This window comes from Ictidomys tridecemlineatus, chromosome 1 (assembly GCF_052094955.1).
Source record: "Ictidomys tridecemlineatus isolate mIctTri1 chromosome 1, mIctTri1.hap1, whole genome shotgun sequence".
Taxonomy (NCBI): domain Eukaryota; kingdom Metazoa; phylum Chordata; class Mammalia; order Rodentia; family Sciuridae; genus Ictidomys; species Ictidomys tridecemlineatus.
The window spans coordinates 109,528,928-109,549,149 of record NC_135477.1 but is presented as its reverse complement, the minus strand read 5'-3'; the positions used below and the strand labels follow the sequence as shown (position 1 = coordinate 109,549,149).

Here is a 20,222-nt window from a genome sequence, read left to right as displayed (position 1 = left end):
TTACCAAGACCTTGTCTCAAAATAAAAATTTTTTAAAAAGGGGTGGGGATATGGCTTAATGCTTAAGCACCCCTGGGTTCAATTCCTTGTACAAAATAAGGATATAATTATTTTTAATTAAAAAAAACTCAGAGTAGTATGTATAGAAAATTAAAAGTGACATAGTTACTCAAAATCTGTGATGAAAACAACAGTCCTCTGCCCAAGTCCACCAAATTCTGCTCTTCAGATATAACTCTTTGGCTGTCTCTTAAACAGGCTTTTCTGGCTTTGCCCACTGTGGTAACATTCTGGTTTACTGGTTAACAGTTCTATACATTATTTAGTGACTTTTTATTTTGGAAGATAAGGATTGAATGCTCTTATACTTTGCTTCCCATTCATCAGCTTTTCAATGTCACAAGTTTTAGTAAATCAATATTTGAATTGTCAAAGCTATATGAATACTATTCTCCCCTGAGACAAGTAGTACCCCATGATTCTTACCTTTCTTGGATACATATCTCTTTTTAAAATTTTTTTTAGTTGTTGAACAATCTTTATTTTATTTATTTATATGCAGTGCTGAGAATCGAACCCAGTGCCTCACACATGCCAGGCAAGTTCACTACCACTGAGCCCCAGCCCCAGCCCCTCTTTTTCTTTTTACTAGAGTTCAAGAAGTAGAGTATAGTTCCTCAATCTTGTTTGGAAAACTTTTATTCTACCTTTACACCTAAGCTGGCCATCATTTCCTCTAAAAATTTTAGTCGTATTTTTTTTTCTATCTTCTTACTTAATCCTATTGTTGAAACTCCAGGTGCCATTCTGACTTATTATATATTTATTTAGGATATCTTTCAATTTCTCCTTTCTGTTTGCTGGAAGCTTTTTAATATGTTTTCCTTAGGTTCCTATCCTGAATTTATTGATGAGCCCTAATATGGGTTCTTTCTCATTCATTTTTCTGGGTGTTTCTCCTTCATTCAGCTATGCTGTTTAAATCGAAAATTTACACTATTGATGAATATTCTTACATATTCTTTGATAATTTCTCATTTTATTCTCTTAACTTCTTTATAACTCCTTATTTGGGGTTGGTACTGCTGAAATGACCCTCAAAATTTTTGACCATTTTGTTTCTACTTCTGTTTTTTCCCGATTTTTTAAGAAATTTCCTCAACCTTATCCACCATCTCTAATTTTCTATTTTACCTCTATTTTCTATTCCTTCCTAAGTTGCTTATTGCAGCTGCTTTTCTCCCTCTCCCATCCCTCTCCTCTCCTATCTCTAGAGACACACTAATAAGCTCTCTGGTGCTTCGCTGGAAGACGAATGAGCATCAAGTTGGCTTCTTCTTTGTGGAGCCCCTATACACTAGTCTATGAATGGTTCCCACTCTCTGCCTTTGGTTTTTCAATTCTCCAGAGAAAAATCTACCCATCTCTTGAAGGGGTGAAACATGTCACTAGTGATCTAGGAGCAGGGCAGAGGGTGGTTGCTGAGAGGACTCCCACATTATTATCCATTTCCAGCTCCATTTTATCAACCCATCCCACATTTTAAAAATAAGCAGGAGATCTTTTAAAAATAAGCTTGAGGCTATCTCCACTCTTTTAAGATCCTACATTACAATGTGCAACCTAATAGTGCAAAGACAAACTGAAACCTAATTTTAGAGGGTAACATCCCTTTCAGAAGCAGCTGAATTTCAGCCAGTCACATACCGCAACTCATCATCAAATAAAACAGCAATCTAGCTGTAGCAAATCAAATGACTTCTCTACTGTGCATCTGCGTCCTGCCCACATAAGTTAATGGGTGCTCTGAACCATCTCCCAAAGTTTCTGGGTGCTGCCTGATTTATGAATCACTCTTTGTTTAAATAAATATTGCTAAATTTAATTTGCCTAATGTTCTTCTTTTAACACTACTCTCTTCCATGGTACATCAAGACTTGAGTATGTTATATGGTATGTGGGACAGACCAGCTTGCCTCTTGGTCTTGCCTCAGGATAGGCACACTTGAAACAGCTTGTGTTGTACTGAGATTTGTCTTTTTTCCACTTTCACTTTTCCCCTTACTGGCTAGGAAACCTCTCCTATGCTCTTTATCTTTGGAGGCTTATAACTTTATAAATTCTTTCACCCTCCATTTTAGAAGGAATGGGGGAGGTAGAGAAGATAAAAATCATGTACTCAACTTACCACAATGACCCGAGGTCCTAGAGATACAATTTTAAAGTAGATTATCTGAAGATTATCTAGCTCAGTTCCTTAATTTAATAGCTAAGGAAAGAATCAAAGTTACATGCTCTGCTCAAAGTTGCTTCTCTAAGTTCAGAGCAGAATTAGGGATAAAATTTCACCAGTCTTGTTAGTCCAGTATTTCTAAAACACCCAACCTAATATCTTTCTAGGAAAAGCATTTTATCAACCTTCTGGATACAAGAAAAAGGAAATGCACCACTGAACCATGCATTAATTACAAAATTTATTTATTTTTTATTTTTTTATTCATTGATTAAGTTTCTTTTTTAAATATTTATTTTTTTATTATAGTTGTTCAAAACATTACAAAGTTCTTGACATATCATATTTCATACATTTGATTCAAGCGGATTATGAACTCCCATTTTTACCCTTTATACAGATTGCAGAATCACATCGGTTACACATCCACTTTTCTACCTACTGCCATACTAGTATATGTTGTATACTGCTGCCTTTCCTATCCTCTACTATCCCCCCTCCCCTCCCCTTCCCTCCCCTCCCTTCCCATCTTCTCTCCCTTCCCCATCTACTGTAATTCATTTCTCTCTCTTGTTTTTTTTCCCTTTCCCCTCACTTCCTCTTATATGTAATTTTGTATAACAATGAGGGTCTCCTTCCTTTACCATGCAATTTCCCTTCTCTCTCTCTTTTCCTCCCGCCTCTCGTCCCTGTTTAGTGGTGATCTTCTTCTCATGCTCTTCCTCTCTATTCTGTTCTTAGTTGCTCTCCTAATTACAAAATTTAAAAGAAAACTAACAACTTAGGGGAGCATAAGCTGAATGCCATGGGTCAAAGATAATAATAAGCACTAAATCACAGAGAAGGACAGATGCCTTAAGGCTGGGAAAATTTAAAGGCTGCATGAGGAAGCTGAAGCTTGCATTAACCTGCAGCAGGCATTCAGGTAAAAGATGGACAAGGGCAGTGTGCTGGCACAGGATCTATGTATCCAGCAACAGGAATCACTTCACAGACCTTCACCAAAGCATCTCCTGTACAAGGTGGAAACTGCCCCTGCACACCACCCATACCTTCCCAGTATTCTGAGCAGGGCCCAGGCCACACACACCATGCCAGCATAGGGTGCCTTTCTATACTGTGTCCATAAGATTACGTTGTTGATTCTTACTTTCTATTGCTTGTGTTCTGGAAACAAAAGATAGCCCCTGCAGCCCCTTATTTTGGATTAGCTTCTGCATATCAGAGAAAATATTCCACTTTGACTTTCTAGAGAAAGAGAAAGGAAAAACAAAGGGAGAGGGAATTTCATCAGAATAGAGGGAAATCAGTAGAGTATAGAAGAGTATGGAGTGGGGGCAGGAGGGAATAGGAAAAGAAAAGAAGAATGGAATGAATCAGACCAAACTTTTGTTTGTGCATACAAGAATATAGTGGAGTGAATCCCAACTTCAAGTATATCCACAAGACACTAATTTAGAAAACAAACAAACACAAAAACTATAAATAAATTGCAGAAAGATCAGTCGAGGGACAGAAGCAGGGGAAGAAGTGGAGGGGAGAGAGGAATTGCTGGGGACTGAATTACAGCAAATGATATTCCAGGCTTTTGTGATTATGTAAAAATGTATCCTAATGTTATATATAACTAAAAAGAATCAATTAAAAATAGGTAGTTTTAAATTTTTATATTTGCATTATATGATAACCATTTTCAAAGTACATAGTCCAAAATTTATAGAGTGAATCTCAATATTTTTAGGCAAGACACTGTGCTTAGGGACTCAACACATTAATTACAGGACAGAAATATGAGTGGATATATAATTTCAAAAATTCAACTGAATGGTACTGACAACATCCAAAATTTGAGCACTTTTCTCTATTTCACATGTCAAAAGATACTAGAAAGCCTAAGAAATACATTTCAGTCATCAATTAGAGCTTTAAATAACATGTTCTTTCTTATGAAAACAACTAAATGTTTATTTATAAATGGTAAGACAGTGGAACAATGCAGCTGCAATTATTTTTGTTGTTGCTGATATTTCAAGGCAGCTTTTAAGCTAAAACCTCCACCACTCTGACCTTGGCATGTACACTGCTTCATTTAATGGAAAACATCTAGCTTCTATTTAATTTTGTCAACCTAAGTACAAAGGTATAACTAGATGTTTCAAAATAAAGCAAATGCTTTCAGAACCATAAACAGAAAATATTTCATCTGTCGCCCAAATGTTACCATAAATGTCCTCTTCATTTTAGTTTCTTATTTAATTATATTAAAATTTTAGAAACATTTAGAGATTAAAAATATGTGTGCTGTAGCTATTCAGGATTGTTTTGGAAGTCATTGCTATCTGGTATACAGTTAGACTATATTTTGATGAAACTATGAATTGAGGGGAGGGAAAGGGGCAAATTATTGAAATTCTTTTAAATTTAGTAAAAGAACTAGACCTGAGTATTATATAAGTGTAAATTTACTAATGAGCAGAAAATATTCTTGTCTTTGCTCTTGAAACAAGCTAATTCATGTCTGTGCATCATGTCCAAGCCTGCTCTGACACTGAATTTTCCCGCACTCATTCTAATTGCAAGTATTTAAAGGAAACCAGCAAAACTTATTCTTGTGTTCCTTATTTCATAGTGATTCTTAGAGGAAAAAGGATGACACTAACTGTGAAAGACTGCTACATATTTTACTTTTAAAAACTTTCTTTCAAGAGGATCAATCAAGAAGAGAGGAAGCTGCTCCCAAAAAAGTCCAATATACTCTATCAACCTTGCAGTGCCAAAGTGTGGGCTATGTCTATTTGCTGAGCTATCCAAAGTATTTTTGAAAGGTCAAAAGGCATACTAAGAACATGGGAACATCTTTGTAGCTGTTTCTGAGGCAAAATTAAAGACTAGTTAAGAGAAGTCAAGAGTGTGCTTGACCCAGGAATCCTCTGACCATAGGGTCTAAGAAGCTAAAAAAAATATTGTTAATGTTTAAGCTCAGACTTAACACATTTCAGAACCTCTGGGGGCGATGAGGCATGCATAATTTTTTCAAGTTTCTCTGCTTTCAGGTCACTACTGTTCTCACTAATGTCTCCCTGTTCAGGTCTACATGGACCAGGACATAGGCATCTAGCAGAAAAGTTTGGGATTCAGATTACCTCTGAGTCTTCCTAAATATGAGTCTGATAACTGCAACCACACAGACATGTTGTTTGAATTCAAGTATCAACCTCAGAACTTAAAATACAGAATCTAGGGTTCATATTTGTTGATTCTTATTCAGTTGGATTGGGAAAGGCCCTGGAATATGCATTTTTGATACAAGTGGGGTGATGCTCAGTTTTGGAAACCATGACCTAGAAGTTTTGACCACTCTACAACAGGCATGGCACTCAGGGTCCTTCATCAGTGTGACCATTGTTTTAATTTGATGCATAATATGTCCTACTAATAAGGAGGCCCAATCCAACAGGATGTCCTCAGGGCAATGTGGGACCAAAGTCTGACTATTATTCCCAATATGCTCTACCTCTCTGACCTTTCTTTCTCTGTCTTCATTGTATTGGGTCAACCATATCTAGACTGGTCTACAACAATGATTCCACTGGCATTAACCTAGGATTCTTTATCTTATTCCTAAATGTGGTATCTGAGTAAGAACAAAAAGTTCAGAGCCTCCCATGAAAGTATAAGGCTGTATTTGATGTGGAAGGGAAAAAACAGGCAAAGCTGCATCATCTTCTAGTCCCCTGCTATTCCCCACTCCCTACCCCCTTACAACAATGCTACACTGAAATTCCTCTGTAGTCAGTGGCTAACAATGAAGCAGGGCAAGGTGACAAGAGAAAGCCTTGTGAGTACACAGTGCATACAATTTAGTTCCCCTGTCTCCTACTGAGATCAGAAAAGAGTATATCCATGGGCGAGTATAGCCTTACTGTCTATCCCTGGCCCTTGGCATCAGCAGGGGCTTCAAAGAACTGGAAAAAAAAAAACAAAGGTGTCAGGGAGTGCACCACTTTTTAGAATTATAGAAAAGTTGATATTGTTTTTCACACCTTTATTCATTTTTCATATGGTATTTTTGTTCCCAGAAGGCAGGAAATTATTCAGTATAACAATGATGATAAGACAAACTTGGAAATTTGTTCAAGCACTGAAAAGGTAAAAAATGCCCGATGGTACACAACTGTAATCCCAGCGACTTTGGAGACTAAGACAGGGGGCTTCAAGTTCAAGGCCAGCCTCAGCAACTTAGTGAGACCCTGTCTTGAAATAAAAAATAAAAAGAATTGGGGATGTAGTTCACTGGAAAAGAGTCCCTGGGTTCTTGAAGTTTCCCCTGCTTGCTAGTACCATGGCTTGACTATCTCTTGACTATATTATTATAACACTCTGTGGGGAGGAATAACTGGTTATGCTATTTTTCACAAAATTCTTTTTTTTAAGTTTTTAGTTGTAGATGGACACAGTATCTTTATTTATTTATTTTTATGTGGTGCTAAGGATCAAACCCAGTGCCTCAAGATTGCTAGGCAAGAGCTCTACCAATGAATTACAACCCCAGCCAAATTCTTAGAATGTGATTTTGACACAGTAACAATGCCAAGTATATAAAGAGGGTCTCTAGCAAAATAGGCTAAAAAGAAAATGGCTAGCACCACTATGTTTACCTTGGCGATAATCAACTAGTTATTGACCATCTGTGGTTTAAAACTCGATTTTGTGTCTGGTGACCTTGAAGTTATGGTGGTATATCCTTACTCCTGCCCTCCCCCTTCACCTTTCCTTGTCAGTTCCTGCCTTCAAAACACACATACGCACCTTATGTGAACCTGTTATTTTCCATGATCAATCTCTGTAAGGCTCAGCACCACAAAGTGCCTCACCATGTGAGCCCTGGTTCACAAGACAGACTAAATAAGAGCATGTGCCTGGATCAGACACTGGACAATCAATCACTAAACTAAACTAAACTACTAATCAATCACAAACTAAACTACCTCAAACTCACTGTGCATTGGCATCTACCGACTTCACACTAAATGGGCAAACATCAAAAATATCACATAGGAGCTTTGAGATCTCTTCTAGCTAAGCTCTCTGATCTTGAGTCTGTGGTTCCAGCCAAAGTGAAAGCTCTGAAAACATCTTTGTCATGATAGTAACATAGAAGTTAGGCAACAGAACTGGTAGAGTCTTTATTTCTCCATAATGATGGCTCTGATTTCTTGAGCACTTGGTGTTCTGCTGCTGTTTTGTTCACCAGTTACAACTCTCACACGCAGAACAAGGCATGACAGATGGCAGACACTCAAACACATGTGTTGGATGAATGAAGGAGTGAGCCGATGAGTGAGTAACTCACTGCTTCACACCAATCCCATTGTCTCTGGCACATAGTGAGATAAATGATGCACACGAGGTTAAGTGACAGGTTCCAGGTTTCTCGGCTCTTGAATGGGAACGCCAGGACTTGAAAGCAAGTTTTGCAACACCAAGTTCAATAAAATGCGAGGTCTTGCCCTGTAAACCCACTCTGCATATCACCTCTCATATTCCAATACAGGGAACTCTTCTCCTTCTTCAATAGAAGTAAGTCCTCCATCCATTCTGAATTGCCAGAAAACTTAATTACTACTTTCATTAGGGTTCTGATCAGTCTTCTGGGCTTTATGGAAAGAAAGGAGAACTGCCATTTACAAAATATTTATCATGTTCCTAGCCCCATGTGGGAACTTTCAGGAATGCTATCTTATTCACACTTTGTTCATTTTCTTTTAATCCCCTATTTCATCAATGAAGAAAATGAGAACAAAATCTTCCCTCATTATTTCCCAAACTTGCCCAAAGATAAGCATAATCTGAGGGGCTGTGTAAAACAGAACTAGGCCCTACTCCAAATCTTTTCATGCAGAATGTTCAGGCAAGGATCCCAAATCTGTCTGACTCCAAACTAAGTGTTAACTCTTTCAATGGAAGATACCACGTTAAGTTCATCTTTGTTTCTTTTGCTGCATACACTAGGTCACAATGGTGTCTCATCTTTTAATGTGCAACAATTGGTAAGGTACATTCACAAGATTGCCAAAAATAATCATAGGGGAAAAGCAGGGAGGTATCAACATCATCCTTGGATTGATGGAAATAGTAATGTGCCATCAAGTTTGGTGACTTCTGGCTAAAGGATTAGAAAATTGCAGGAGAAAAGAAGTTAATGGAAACAGTGAATATAATTTTTTTTTAAATTATATAGTTATTCTTATATTTAGATATACCCTGCTTCTGACAGGAGGAAAATCAACTGACATTTCCCGAAAATTACAGCATGAAGAGGTTTGTCAAAAGAATCACACAGATTGTCTGGAACAGACCCCTCAAAAACCAGTATTTTTTAATGGCAATAATCAATAAAAGTTTCACCATGCTCTTCTTTTTCCCATTATGTAGAACTGGTGCTTTATAAGATAAATTCTCAAAATAGGGCATTAGAAAGCATTTATAGAATATATTATATATTCAAAGAGAAAAACATCATAATTTTATGACCAATTTCAGCTTTAATTGAGTTTCTTTAGGATATTTCCACCTAAATAAGTTTTCCTAGAAGTTTTGTCCCTTATTATCTAAACCACTCTCACTGGAATAGTCGTCAGAAGTAGTTTAGAGAGCTGAATGATATTAACCTACATGTAATCTTACTATCTTTAGCTCACTCAAGTAGATAATTTTTCACAGCACAAGGGATGAAAAAAAAATCCAATTTTTTTTTAAATTTTATTGCAATTTTCCTTTTTCAAATAACAAAGATTTGAGCCCATTGCACCAACCAAACCAAAGTTTTTGTAAAGATCATGGTGAGGTCATGGCCATTTGAAAACAGAGTTGCTTTTCTTTCTTGGAACAAACATTTTGAGAGGGAAAACAAGCTCAGAATTTGGAGAAATTCTTAATATGAGGCAAGGTGTTATGTCCTAAAATCTGAGTACCCTAGACCCTTTGAGTGGAGGATAATAAAAATGTATGTTTAGGAGCTCAATAAAATAGGTTTTGGAGAAAGAGGAAAGACAATCCACTTCTGTGTGATAGAATCAATCATACCCTCTTGCCTTGAAAAATGTGGCCCATGTAAAATACAACCCCATTCCCTTGCCATACTTAATTAATCGCTTGACTTAAAGGAGCCCATCCAATATATCTCTGCTTGAGAATCTGAACTGGGAAAGAAGAAGCTAATTGAGTTAAAATTTCATTTAGAATCAGGGCCAAACTAACAAGGATGTGCCAAAACAAAGCCAAAAGCAACTCAAAGTAACAGTAGAATAGGGAGGCCAGAACATCACTTTGCAAATCAATGAAGATTCACGTAGCAAAGAAAAAAAACAATTTGAAGTCAAGCAACATGCAGAGAGAGGATATGAGCAGTCTTGGTTCTTGGCTGTCCTTTTCCACCCACCAAAGTCCTAGCTCTATTTTTTTACCCTATTCTGGACGAAGTGACCTGTTCTTTTATTTATAGAAATAAGGTTTTTTTTTTTAATTTAAAATTAACAACTTTCACTGAAGCACCTTCGAAATGGAAGTAACACCTGAGCTAAGCGCCAGATGTTCAGGTAGCCATGGGGAAAAAAAAAGCATCCCTAATAGAGGATATAGTCTGTAGGTCAACCTTGAGGCAGGAGAGAGCATGTTGAACTCTAAAAACTTGAAGTAGCTAAGTACAGCCAGAAGTACAGCCAGAGCAAAAGAACATTGTAAGTGGGGAGGAGTGGAAAATTAGATCAGAGAGGACAGCAGCCAACACACAAGGAGCTCATGATCCATGACTAGGTATTTAGTCTGTAACCTGTAGGTAACAGGATCAGATGTGTATTGTATAGAATCATTTTGGTGGTGGACAGTGGAGGTTGGGGGCAAGTCCAAAAAGACCAGAGAGAAAATGAGTTTCTCAACAGTAGTTGTATGTGTCAACATTTTATAAAATTCCGATTGAACCTCTGGGTATCAATATTTTTAACTTTTGGGGACTATTTTAAGGGAGAAAGAGAAGGAAAAGGAAAAGTACTTCAACTTGGTGCTAAGAAGCAAGTCAGCACAACACTTCATGAGACCCAAGTCTTACAGCTTGGTCAGCAGTATAGTTATAACCATGTTCTTCCCCTTGGGCCTGATGTTTTAAAGAAACTCCTATAGCCTAAGGGCTTGTTGACTCATGAGCAAACGTACCACCAAATGTGAGTTAGTACATCATAAAATATAGATCACAAAGGAAGCTCACACTTTGAAATACCACACAATTTCACACTTCATTTCCCCTGTTCTCATCCTCATTTATTAATTTCCCATCATAACATAAAGACACATCAAGTTTTAGTTACTTCAGGAAACATGGCACCTTTCATAAAGTCTGATAAAAGCATTAATAATTGAAGAATGACTTTGAAAGTAGGGCATCTAAGACTGGCACAATGTTTTCATGCTATTCAGTAATACAAAGGGAAAACATGCACGCTCCTGAATAAAGGGAAGCAATGGAAGTTCTGATCTTAATTAGTTTGATAACAGGACAAATCAAATCCCCAAACACTTAGATGGATGGAAATGGAGCTGTCAGATTTGATGACAGTCTAGGCTTCAGACAATAAACGTCCTACCTTATCAGTAATTTACCTTACGCACAAGTCTAGAAAGTGGACATTACATCTACAACAGCTGTTATTTTAGCAACTCACTGCACAGTGTCACTTCAACAGTATGCTTTTGATTTTTGAATATTTCTCTTTGCACACTCAGAATGTCTGTCTTCAGTCTTCATTTCAGTGGCATATGTCTACCAAATAAGAGCATGAAATATGCTAATATGATTTATTGGCAGAAAAGTTAAATAAGTAATATCCTTTCTTTCCTTATAGATAGATAACAATACTTAAATTATAACCCGACAATGGTTTCCTTCTCTCTCACTCCATTGTCATGAAGTACAGCCTCCTAACCACATCTAAAATGCTCTTTGCTATAAGCCAGGCAAGTGCTCTACCACTGACCTACACCTCAGTCCAGAAGGCATTTTAAAACTCTTTTTAATTATAAACAGCTACTCAATATTTGATCCACAGACCATAAATTTAGTGTCACATGGGAGCTTATTAGAATTGCTGAGTCTCAGATCTCAACCAACACTGAAGGTGGACTAGCATTTTATCAAGATCTCCAAGTTATCTTTTTAATGTCTGAGAAGTATTACTAGATATTTTGGTTAATATAAGTTGAGAAGAGTTTGACTATAATGAAGATCTGACCTCAATTTTCTTTGCTAGTCTAGAGAAATGGGCTCTGTGTCCTACATATAAAAAACACTTCCATTTACTTCAACTGTGGAACCTTCCAGAAGGTGGCACATGCTGTGGAAACAAAAACCCCAAGTTCATCTCTTACTCATTTGCTCTGGAAACCTAGATAAGTTACCTAACTGCACTATTGAGCCTTTTGTCCTTTTCCCCTGAGTTTACAGAACTGTTTTGCTTGATTGTTTTGTTTTGTTTTATATCATTATAAACACACATACTTGGGAGAAATAATACAAAAATATCCCACACGCCCTTCATCCAGTTTTCCTCTATTTTGCATGATTATAGCACAATAGCACAACAAGGAAATCTGTTCTCCATCTTCTAAGTTTGTCATTTCAAGAATGTTACATAAATGGAATCATAAAGTGGATGATCTGAGATTGTTTTGTTTTTTTCACTCAGCATAATTCCTTGAAATTCATCCAAAATTGCTGCATGTAGCTCATTCCTTTGTACTGGCTGAGTCTTATTCCATGGTATAGATGTACCACAATCTGTTTAATCACTCATGTTTTGTTGTTGTTGTTGTTGTTGTTTGTTTTTTGTTTCACTTTTTGGTGCTGGGGACTGAACCCTGGGCCTCATGCATGTTAAGCATGTGCTCTACCACAGTGCAATACCCAAGTCCTACCAGGCTTTTTCAGATATATGACTGACAAATATCTTTTCACAGTCCATAGCTTGTTTACATCATCTTTCTAGGGTCTTTTGCAAGCAAAAGTTTTTAGTTTTGATGAGGTTTAGGTTCTTAATTTTTCCTTTCATGGATTATTGTTTTAGCGTCAAGTCTAAAAACTTGTCTTATTCTAGTTCCTGAAGACAAGAAGATTTTATTCTAAAATTTTCACACTTTTGCATTTGACATTTAGCTCTGGGGTCTATTTTGTGTTTTTGTATTCCTCCCTCCTTTTAATTTTTTGTTGTTGTTGTTTTTGTCTATTTGCTGAGTCATCAGTTTCACTGACCTTTAGACATCACATTCCACTTCTGACTTAAAACTGAGTGCGTCACTTCTAAGACACACTCTCAATTTAATAACAACTTTGGAAAGAGAAAAGAAAATGGTGTCCTTAAACTCAATACATACTGGATTTAAGAAACCACAGCTCTAGAAATACCAAAGTGTTTTATCTGTATTGGACGGATCACATTTGGTGGTACTCATACAAGCCCTCAGGCTGTACGTCTCTCTAAAACATGAAACCTGAGGGTAGAACTCTGTACAATAATACCACCATCCACCAAGTTGCAAGACTTCCTTTTCATGTGAGCCTATCCTGGCTTGCTTCTTAGAACTACGTTTTCATGATTCTATGTCTTTATTTTTTTTTCCTTCCTCTTCCTCTTCCCTTAGAAGAATCCCTAATGCTAGAATGAGAATGCTTCTAGATTCTGGCAAAACAGCCCAAATCCTAACATCGTTGTGCATATCAAATGTGGAAGTTTTGTCTCTCTTAAAGTCTAAAATAGCTTGTATATTAGTTATTTGCTTTTTCACATACTCCTAATTGTTTTGATTCAATAAATAATAGATTAATTCATTACATTGCTGTTGCTTAAGACTTAATGCAACACAGTAGTACTTAAACTCCTAAAAACCAACTTACACAAGACCCCTTGCAATCACATATCCTTAAAAAAAAGTAAGTTAATAAATCTCTGCTTATTTTTATCTCTTTTATATATGTTTGCATATATGTGGATGTATACACACATAAATTTAGTTTGTATTTTTATGGAATCAAATTATTAGTATTTGCCCTTTGTGTTTCCTCCCATGTTTAAATCCTTCCACTTTGAGATACATGAATCATGGTTCTGATTCATTTCTGTCAATAACTTTTGGATCCATTGGAAATATGCTTTATGTAAGGTATGTAATAGGAATCATTATTCATTTTTCACAGTCCCCCAATTTTTGAGTGCCAAATTAAATGCTTTCTAGATCATTCTGACACATGCTATGCACTATATAAATTAAGCCATGTTTTTTCAGATGTCTGTTTCATTGACTTATCTATTCAATTTCTTCTCAGGCTTTAATTTTATAATGAGCACATTTTGACATCTGACTACTGAAGTTCCACTTGTCTTATTTGTCAATATTTTGTTGGTTAGTATTATTCCCAGCTTAATTTTTCAAAAGATTTTAAAAAGCTAAAAGATAAAGTCCTAGTGAAATTTTATGATCAACCTTTTAAATAATTTTTGGGGTGCTCTATATTTTGGCAATTCTTCTTTTATGTCTCTCAGTACAGTTAGGAAATGCAGATTCAGATAAATTGTTGAGAATGCTTCCTAAACTTGCCCCAAGCATTAAAATTCACATATTTCCTTTTTAACCTTTAAATATTTTTAAGTCTTTATGTACACTCAATGAAACCACCAAGATCAACAAAGAACAGAAAAACCACAAGCTGTTCATTTTCAGATAACTAGTTTGGGTTTGTTTTTTAAAATAATTAACAAATAATGATCCTTATGCTTCAAAGTAGAGAAACAACTGTGTGTATGTGTGTGTGTGTGTGTGTGTGTGTGTGTGTGTGTACATATTTGTAGACATTTGAGAATGAGCAGGTGGAGCTGGTAGAAAAAGTAAGCCCCAATTCTGGGTCCTAGAAAAGCAAACAAACTGTGCTATTCTTATTCCAAGTGAAGAGGACAAATTGCATATTAAATACAAATAAAAATATCCTGAAAAATATTACTATTAACAATCGTGCCAAATACAATTTGATAACATAAATTGCCCAAATTAGGCAATTTCACTCTAACCAAATTTTAATGAAGCTTAGTATGTGCATTATTTCCAATTTTCATGTTAGTTTATTTACTATTTTTATTAGTTGCTCGTGACAATACAATGATCTTGACATATCATACATTTGAGTTTATTTACTATTTATAGTGACAAAAATATCCTTTAAAAAATCAACTCAATGATACACTATTCCTATACAGAAAAAGACAAGCTAATTTTTCTTCTTTTAAGAGGTATCTTCTAACTTTTCAACAATTCAATGGGCACATTTATTAAATTATTATAGCTATAAATGAATATAGCTATCTATGATGGAGACACTTGCTTTACTGTACCCCCTTTCTTCCTCTACTTTCATCACAAGAACCCTAATTTCCAGCTGGTCACCCTGCTGCTCAATTAAAGTACATCATGTCTCAGCCTCACATCCACATAAATAAAGCCATGTGACAAAGCTTTGTCTGTATGTCCATATTTGCCCTTTCTGTGCTGCTGGATAAAAGAGGCACAAGATGACTGGAGATTTAATAGCTAGATTGGACTATGGGGACAGGTGTTATAAGGATGGAAGTGTGGTAAGCTGGATAAACGCTGGGTCCTTGATGAATATACAAAAACAACATGCCAGTTTATATGCCAAATTCTTTCATTTGTGATAGAAAATAACTCTGACATTCTGAAGATGTTTTCACTTGTTTTGTTCCATGCAACTGAATGCTCTCTATCTCATATTATATTCCACTATCACTATTTTATGATTTTTATACACCATTGAGAGTGAAGACTGTGGAATCCAATGCATTATGACCATTTTGTATAGAAATTCCTCTTAAAATTATCACTGATATGAAAATAAGCTATACCCAAATCAATATATTTTCACTGAAGAATTTAAAATTTTTTTCCAAGAGGACTTGCAATACAGCTCAGAGATAGAATGTACACTTAGTATGTACGATGCTCTTGGTTTATTCCCAATACAAACAAAGAGTTAAAAGTGGAGGGTAGTTTTCAAGACAAAACAACCATTTTCTCTAAACTTCATTTTGCCAATGCTTTTTTCCCATCAGTACCAATAATTTTGAATACAATAAAGATAATCTTTATAAAATCAGATGCAACATATGTAGATGATCTATTTAATCATCCTCCCTTTTAAGCAAAATCATTGAAGAATAGTTGGGCCAGTATTTTTTCAAACAAAATGAAGTACATGATTATAGATTATAATGTGTTTATTTTATATAAAACTATACAAATATATAAATATACTAATTGTAATTTAGATATATAGATTACTTGAATTTTTATTTTTCTTGTTTTATTGCTCTGGCTAGAACTTCTAGTAAAATGGATAACAGAAGCAATGTGAGTAGACTCGTCTTATTTCTGATTGTAAAGCTATACATTTAATGAAACAAATTTCTGAGAGAGCAGGAATCTTGCTAGATATCTATCTGTAAGAAAGTCCTTTCTATTCCTAAAGAGTTATCATTATGAAAGGACACTGAATTTTATCACATGCTTTTTGTGAAACCATTAAAAAAAAGGTGTTTTTCTCCTTCAATCTCTTAATGTCAAGAGTTATTTTAATAGATTTTGATATTAAGCTACTCTTTAACTTATTGGATAAAACTTCTTTGTAATGACACATATTCTAAATACATGGCTAGACTTAGTTTTCATTATTTTATTTGAGATTTTTATACATAATTTTACAAGTAGATTTGTCTTTAATTTTGCCTTGTATTTCTTTTCTTTCTTCTTTTTTTTTTTAATGTGGTGCTGGGGATTAAACCCAGTGCCTCACAAGTGTATGGTAATCTCTACTACTGAACTACAACCCCAACCCCTCTTTCTCTGGTTTTGATATCAAGATTATGCAAGTCTTATAGCAGAATCTGGAAAGCAAACATCTTTCTAGTCTCTGCATCAGCTGGTATAAAATTTGAATTGTTTGTATTTTGAATGTTTTAGAGAACATTCCTGTAAAAATATTTAGGCAATTTAGGACTTTTGGTAAGTAAGTTTTAACAACAAATTAAATCCCTTTAATGACTATAGATCTTTTATATTTTCATTCCTTTATTTATTTATTTATTGGTTAGTTCTGTTGAACTATTTTCCCAGGATTGTGTCTATATTGACAGTTTTATTCATTTCTATGTAGTAAAAAGAGCAGTAAATTTAGAGGACCTTGGTCAAACTCCCAGTTCTATCATTTACCAGATATTTTATTCTAAGAAAGCCACAAACACACTTACACTGTTTCCTAATCTTTTAGCTGGACATATATCTACTCTGAAGAGTTCTTAGGAGGATATCTAAATGTCTGAAAGTATTGTAGATTTATGGCATTATAATTTCACAATGTGTTATTCTAAAATACAATTAAACAATGAAATTATTGTAACAGTGTTTTTTTTGTTATGACTTTGGGGTAAGGGAGTTCTAACTGAATTGCAGACTCTCAGGAATATAAAAGCAGATAGTTTAAAAACCCATCATCCTCAAGACTGTATGAAGCCACCACATCACCAGGCGGCCCTCGGTGTCTTCAGAGAGAATTAGTTAAAAGCTCTTTATGTTGAGCCACAAAATCCTATTCCCAAGACACAGCTCTTCTTTATTTATTAAAGAAAATCAAATTTCCTTCCTCTTTGATAACTTTAAAATGTTTAAGTAACCATAAAAGTCCTCACTAAATGGACTACAGGAAAATATGGATTTAGAAGCAAGGCAGATCTGTTTGAATAGTGGTTTTGTTTTGTGACATCTATGTGACTTTGAAGAAGTTAATCATCATTATTGTACTTTATCTGAAAATATTAAATTATCTGAGTAGTGAGATATTAATTCAATATCAGAGTTGAGAGGATTAGCTGAGACACCATGTGCATGAAGTACAGTGCTTCTATAGTGTATTCATTCCTCTTCCTTCTTCCTTTATTTCCTACCCTGGCCAACATTTTCAGGACTTTCCTTTATCCTGGTCCTTCTTAACTTGTAGATCTTGAAAATGAAACATAAAAATCCTAGCTACAGTTTGCATTTGCTGAATATCCATGAAAATAGTTCACATTTACACCCCTTTTTTCCTGGTAGCTGATGGAATTATAAAGATGTTTCTAAGATACACAGCTTACTGAGTTCCACACCATTGCATTAAATTTTATTCACTTCACTTCAACCCATCACAGATACTTCAGTCCTCTATTCCCTTATCAAATGTATTTGCTGTCCCTTCTAGCTTTTAAGTATTTGATAGTATGATTAGTTTGACAGATGAAACTGAATTAATAGATTACTCTTTTCATTGATTAGCAAGTTTTGGTAAAAAATTCTCAGTTATTAATCTAACTACCAGATCTAATATTCAACCTAAGCTTCCACTATATTTTCTGCTCATCTCTATTTTTTCATTAATTTAAGTAAGATCTTTATCCTCTTATTTAGAATTCTAATTACCTTTAAATGAAAATATTGACTTAAATAATAACATTTTTCAATAAGAGCATGATATATGGAGTTGCTGTTTCCAAATATTGCCATAAACATTTTTTTCATATTTTATGGTTATTACTTAAAGCTACTCTTGCTCATAAAAATTTTCTATTTTAACTCTATTATATTTCTAAATCTAGGAAGAAATAATTATGATCTCTTTTCTTATTCTGAGATATTTACACCTGCATTTATTCTGAGATATTTACACCTCATTCACACCTATAAATTAATGGAGAACTGTACTACACTTAGAATCACACAGAAATCAAGAAAGGTATTAAATCTAAGACAGAAAATATCTTGATTTAGCAACTCCATTTTGGAAACAAAAGAGATAATCAATTGTTTGTGTACGTTTATGACAGAGACAGAAGGAAGGGTTCATAGTCATTTAAAAATAATTAAAAGAAATTTATATTTAAAAGTCATTTTCTTTTCTAATCTTCAGTTTTACCATTTGGTTTAGAATGCTACACCTAAGAAAGCTAATACTGCCTCGGGTCTATTTGTTTAGCTACAGGTAAATATAGCTATGAGACTCTGAAAGAGAATGTAACAAGAAGTAGTGAGAGATGGCCCATCCATTATTTTATAAATATTAAAGAAGAATGAAATTATGGTGTTTGCCAATAAATGGACGGAGCTGGAGAATATCATGCTAGGCGAATTATGTGAATACTAATTCACAATAACCATGGGCGGCTAGGGGAAGACTGGAGGTACTGTGGATTAGAGGGGAATGAAGGGAGGGGAGGGGTAAGGGAGTAAGGAAGGATAGTAGAATAAATCAGACATTATTATTCTATGTGCATATATAACTATATAAGTAGTGTAACTCTACATCATATACATCCAGAAGAATGAGAAGTTATATGCCATTTATGTATGATGTGTCAAAATGCATTAACTGCCATGTATAACTAATTAGAATAATAGTGAGGGGTGGGCCATCAATTATTTTATAAATATTTATTCACTTATTCAATAGTTTCCAGGTAACTACAATATATCATTCAACAAAATAAAGATTTGGGTCCTTTTATAGCTCACTTTCCTAGCAGGAAAATGAAAAATAAACACAAAAATATAAATAAGTTAGTAATATAGTGTGTTAGAGAAAAATTACCATCAGGGAAAAATGAAGCAGGATAATGGAGAGAGAAGTTGCAGGGTTAGGGGTAGGGTAAACTGTAGCACTTCATAGGTGACCTTCCACCAAGACTCATAGGTGATGAGGAAGTGGGCAAAGTGGATACCCACAGAGGTCTCCATGCCGATGAAAGGGCTGGGGCTAAGGAGTCTCAGGAGAAGAGTGTGCTTGAATAGCTGTGAGGAAGGCAGGTGAGGTGGGTAATGGATGATGATTTGCAAAGCCTTGCAATTTACTGCCAGTCGTCTGGCTTGCATCAGAAGAGTCAACAGTCTAAGAGAGGGATGGCATGACTGACTACCTGTTTTAAAAGGATCACTTTAGCATCTTGATTGAGCGGGAACTTAGGGCAAAGGGAATGGTGATGTCATAAACAAGGATATTACATTATTGTTTTACCTTCTTCTGTTATCCAAGTGGTTTGTCCCTAGATGGTAGCAGTTCAGAAAACAAAATGTTTGGATTCTTGATACATTTTAAAGGTAGAGACAGCAGAGTTTCCTAATGGATTGCGTGTAGGAGGTGAGAGACCTAAACTAGGGATGATCTCAACAAGGAAAAGTAAAAAGGAAACAAGAAACCAATAGAGGAGGTTTTAAGACACCCAGGGAGGAATCTAGGATAGAATATTGATTAGCTCTTGTTCTTCACCCCAGCCGGGGATAATAAAACACATGACACTATAACATGCTAAAGAATATACTCTAACAAGAGAACTGGGACTCCATTCAAAGATGCCTCTGAAGTCAGACAAGTGGTTTCAAAATAAACATACAGCATAGTGATTTCCCTTGATTTTCTTTTCAAAATGCAAAAAAAAAAAAAAAAGAAGACAAAAATTTCAGGATGTACATTGCAAACTTTGGAGATTGAGATCATCTAAAGCTACCAGTTGAAGATATTTTGTGTAGTAATTTTCTTTACTCTAACATTACGCTTTATAGGTCAGAATCAAGAAGATCTATTCTGTCTTACCCCATAGTTAATGCCATGTGTCTTGGAATGCCAAAGCATCTCTCTTTGAGAAGTGTCACATCTCTGGCTGATAGCAGCTTTGCCTTGGAAGCAATGATTATGAAGCAGATCTGCTACAGAGCATGAGAGTGAGCAAAAAGGGCAAAGAAAAATGAAAATGAAGAATGGTGTGGGGGGATATGTTAAATATGAGAGGAGAAGAAATTATTATACTATTTAATTTTAATAAATATATTTGTTTAAGGATGATGCATTTTTTGT

General features: G+C 35.3%; 1 protein-coding gene across 1 annotated transcript in view; it reads left to right on the top strand.

Moving 5' to 3' along the window:
* LOC144376881 (uncharacterized) overlaps positions 1-20,222 on the top strand; it is a 117,973-nt gene that overhangs the window by 14,538 nt on the left and 83,213 nt on the right. The gene's annotated exons all lie outside the window — the stretch shown is intronic.